Raw genomic sequence first — 5,232 nt, forward strand, 5'->3', positions numbered from 1 at the left:
GCCAAGCAGCTTATGTACCCCTATGGCTGCTCCCAAAAAGCTCCAACAGAAACCTTGTGAATAGCCTCAAAACCAGGACTTGGCAGATTTGCAAAGCATTCTTTCCAGTATCATGGCTCCTTCTAGGCAGCTCAGTAGATCCATTTTACTTCAGATAGATGCTTTTACCTTCTCAACTCACACATGAGTCTGACTTGTTATGGTTAGCTATCAATTGGCATTTCCAAAAGCACCCATCTCCACCCACCCACAAAGTAGTCCAGGATAGCAGGGTACCTATTACACAAGCCAAACCAGTCAATCTGTTCAAGGGTGTGAAATTCTGAGCTGGCACTGACTAGTAGCAAAGAATTATTCAGAAGCACCACAGTGTACACATTTTAAAATACATTTAACTTCTCAGTTCTTAAACTGCCTGCAAATTTTTTGAGTTGCAGAGGCTACACTGGGATGTAATTTAATAACAAGGCTGCTGTCTATAATTGTAATGACTTTTTAAAATGTTTTCATTTAAAGGCATAAATGTAGTGGCCTTAAAACAACCGGCAACAGTGTGCATGGCTTGACTTCAAATGCCTATACTTACATGAGCAGAGATCGGGAGAGACAAGGAATCTTGACAGTCTTTTGGGGCCAGATGAAGACTGTCCAATCTCATTTCCACAGTACAATCAAAAAGGCACATTAAATTGTTTTTCATACTTGCAATTACAATAACAAGTTAAATGCTAAGGGCCAGTCCTGAACATGTTTTTCTTCAGTAATGTAATTGAAGGAAGCAGTGCTCCTGATCCACTGGAATTACTTTTGCTTATGTGTGTTTGAAGAACTAAGCCATTGCAGTTAAGTTCTTGGCTTTCCAAACTGTGCCTGATCCTTTCAGAAACAAAGTACTTTCAAGTGGTTGATGCCATCCCATTTCTTAAATGAAAACAAATAGCACTGCTGTGCAAAAGTAGCAGGTTTTGTTGTTGCTACAGGATCCTTTTTTTTCCCCTATAGGGTGCTACCTGCCACAGTTCAAGATATACTTTTCAGATGTAACAGATAGGCCTAATTACATCCTCATTAAGAAAATGCACTAGGCTACAGACTAAGAAAACCACCTTACTTTGGACCAGCACAGCTTTCCATTAAAACTAGATAATATTTGCGTTGCAGAGCCATAAAATATGCACTTTGCAAAGGATTTTTTTCAAAAAGGATTGGCTTTAGTAACTTTTACATCAGGCACTAAAGCAGTGCATGAATTACATCTTCTTAATGGAGATTCACAAGTGAATTAAAAAAAAAAAAAACAAATTTATTATAAATGGAGATGTTCTGAAAGGTTTTCTACCTGTGCTAAAAAATTACTGAGCGGAAAGTAAATTAAGTAAGTTCTGCACGACATGTAATTCTTTGTCTTAGAAAAATCAGCCGTGTTCAGTCTGATTCTCCATAGTTTTGTCGAAATCACCTGAAGATGTGAAATCTTAAGTGAGGGCACAAGGTCGTGAATTGCCGACAAAGACAAATCTGTAGCATGCCATTTTTAACTATGAAAAAAGTCATTATCAAACCTTTCAGACAACTGCAATAAAATATCATTTCCATTTCAATTAGCAGCATTTCCATTCTTTGTAAGGCAAATCTTTGAAGGCAATTAGTGCTAAGTTTCCCTACCAAAACTGGGTGCACTGGGACCCAAAACTCCACATCAAGCTTTGCATATAGGTAATGATGATGGAACATAACAGCAGCACTCAGGACAAAGCATATTATCAGCACTCTGATCCCTGCCTGCCAAACGAATACAACAGTGTAAAAAAGGTAGACAGAACATAAGACATCTGTAAACAGACAGAATACATCTGTGCAACTCGTCACACTTGGGGGAAAAGGGGGAGTTAAATGTAAATATATATATAATACCCTTTTCTGAGGTCACAGGCAGATGATTTAAATTTAGTCTCCTACCACTACTTAGTACCCACTCATCTATTAACTCATAAAAACACTCATCTGTGGGGCACTTTGCTGTTTGCTGCTAAAGGATGACTTACATGGATCAGGAGAGTACCGAATAACTGCACAAAAGGCAAAATATGTGTTCTGTAATATTGACCCCCACCAGCTCTGCCGCCCACAGAGGGGGCCAGTATCAGACATAGTGACAAGCCAAGAAATTCAGTGAAGGTCAAGAAACTCAGTACTGCATTCTCCTCAATCTTTCATCAGCTGGAAGTCAGCTAAACTACTTGTCTCTGGTCCTAAAATGGTCTGAATTCTGGCTTGGATCTATTTCCCTGAAACCATGCACCAGAGCCAAGACGGTGTCATTGAAATTGTCCTCTACACCATCATTATGAGCCATTCCTGGGGCTGAAGCATTTTTTCCCAACAAAGCTGATACAGCAGGGTACAAGTGGAAAGATTGTCTGACAAAACAACCCAAAGCGATGGGGTGGTGGCTGAGTTTGTGAAGAACACAGCAGCCCTTTTGTTCCCAGTCAGATGGGAGCCACAGCATCTGTGCCATCACTGAGCAGGAGTAGAGTGGCTACCTTTATTCCCTTCACATCAGCCATAAAAACTGGGGTATATCCACAGATCTTTCTCAAAAAGTCATAGGCTACTCCTCCCTTCCCCTGGCCATTAAGCAGATGGACTTGGATGTCCTGGAGTTGCCACCAATCTAATGAACACCAGCATCACAGGGCATAATTCAGCAGCTCTGACCCCAAAACCCTCCTCTGAGCATCTTTGCAGGGCTGGAAGCACCCCGTGTGCCCCACAGCCCAAAGCACAGATGTATTTTTACCACCTCCCAGGAGATGCATTGCAGATTAAAGCACAGCCTGCTTCATCCCCTGACGCTTTCTCTGATCGCAGCCAAGGGGTATCGTCTTTTTCTGTGTACTGTCAAGACGTTTAGAGGACCTGGCACCAGCGAAGCCTACCCATTGTACTAGGCTGCATAATAGGTCTGGAATTGCTTTATAAAACTGAAGAGCAGCATGCAAAAATGAAGAGACTTGAAGAAGAAAGCTTCCAAAGACATTCTTGTGAATAAGCTCCCATTTTAAGCACAATCAGGTTTCTGAGGCATCAGAGAGCCAATTAATTATGCAAGTATCAAATAAAGACTGATAAAACAAATACACACACAAAAAGCCTCATGTTTTCTCTGCAGAAATCTTGTATTTTTAAATTGTTGGTTTCCATTTCAGATCTTTTTGCCTGGTCACAGCCACAGTGCTTCAGGCAGAGGGCAGGTATCTTCTTCAGGGACTAAGGCACTGCTTTCCATGGAAATAATTTTCAGCTTTGGATAACAACAGTCTTATTTGAAGATTTAAATGAAACATGAATGAGAAATAAACTCTTGAAGCTTTGCACAAAAAAAAAAAAAAAAAAAAAGGCTTGATACTTTCAAGCCTCTACAGAATCTGGGAAAACAAGCTTCACATCCAGCTTCCTCTTAAAAATATAAAGGAATTTTTTAGTAATTACCTTGCTATTTTACCTACCAGCACACAAACTCATGCTTTTGTTCTGCAAAGGGCATTTCCTTATACCCTACCAAACAGTCTGCTCCTTCATACTGAAAGCATTTTTCCTGATGACTTTGGGAAAGATGGAGTCCATGGCTCTCAAAATCCATATAACTGTAAATCAATACATGACATGTCTGCAAGACATTGATTTAGTGGTCACATAATTCAGTGATTTTTGACACTTAACCCAAATGCAATTTATCAGTGTTTTAAATATTCCTTGAATGTGTGCAAAACTTTTCTCCAGTGTGCAAAACAACAACCTCAGATCTTCCTTTTTTTTCCACACTGGACAATTCAATTAGCAGCTGCTAAGTCTGAAAAATACCACCTTTTTTCCAGTTTTTTAATAATCATTATGATTATGAAGTCTACATTATTCAAACATGTGTGCACAGTGGGTTCTGGTCCACAGAAGGTGCTTCTAGCCTCATTTTTCCTGGTTTGTTGGATACCACTGAGTGAAAATAGTATTTCCTGGGAATAGATTTACAAATATGTCTTGATTAAATCATGTAGTATATCTGAAGGACAGGCCTTAGCTGATAAAAGATCAGAGGTTGGTTGTTCTATACATCTGTAACTGGTAAGACAGTCATGCTGCAGAAATTCAGGTTGTCTTTAACCCTGCATTAGTTGTGTGTCTGTTTGTGTTTGTTTGGGGGCAGGGTAAGAAGAATGGGCACACAATTATTTGACTAATTTCAATCATTCACTGCACATGTCTGTGTGAAGAAAACACTGAAATGGGGTTCAAAATATGCATTTTCATAGAATCATAGAATCATAGAATAGTTAGGGCTGGAAAGGACCTCGAGATCATCTAGTTCCAACCCCCCTGCCATGGGCAGGGACATCTCACAACTTTTCTGTACTTATGATTAAACCTTAAAGAGCAGCACTGATGAAAAAATGAACTGACTGGAGAAATGCATGATTAGCTTCATTACGAAAGTCCTACAGCATTTGAGCATAGGAAAGTGGGTCAGGGAGAACATCTGCCCGGCACACACACGTAGACAAACTCGGCGGTGGCACATTACTCCTGAACTTCGGGTGTTACTCTTTCTGAGCACCTGAAGGCTGAGGACAGAGAGTGACGCAAGGCTGCTCACCTAAGGGATGCCCATCCCTGTCAATGTTCACGGCCAGGCTGGACGGGGCTTGGAGCAACCTGCTGTAGTGGAAGGTGTCCCTGACCATGGCAGGGGGCTGGAAGTGGATGAGCTTTAAGGTCCCTTCCAAAACAAACCATTCTATGATTTCACAGCAGCAAGAAATAAACCTGGTTGGTGGTTGCCTCCTTCTCATCTGGTTCCTGCCTGGTAGTATGTTGGATGCTTCAAGACATGAAGCAAGCTATCTAGACTTGCTGGGCTGTCATAGGACTAGTGGGCACCCTTAGAGTAGGGTTCATTGGTTCCAAATGGAATGAGATACCTGTCTCTTGTCACCAAGAAACTTAGATGACAAGCTTAGATGCAACACATTATCTGGTGAGAATAATCCTACCCATTAGGCTCAAAATGCCAGGAAAGGCCTGGCTCCTTTTCCACTGTCCCTGTGGCTTCTCCCAGTGGAAATGAGCTGCAGAAGTAAAACATCTAAGCAAGCCTTGTACAGACATCTCTAGAGACTTTCCTCCTTCACTCTGTATTGCAGAGTACATGTTCACACAAAACATGCTATGACA

The sequence above is a fragment of the Lathamus discolor genome, chromosome Z (genome assembly GCF_037157495.1).
Source record: "Lathamus discolor isolate bLatDis1 chromosome Z, bLatDis1.hap1, whole genome shotgun sequence".
In the NCBI taxonomy this organism is placed as follows: domain Eukaryota; kingdom Metazoa; phylum Chordata; class Aves; order Psittaciformes; family Psittacidae; genus Lathamus; species Lathamus discolor.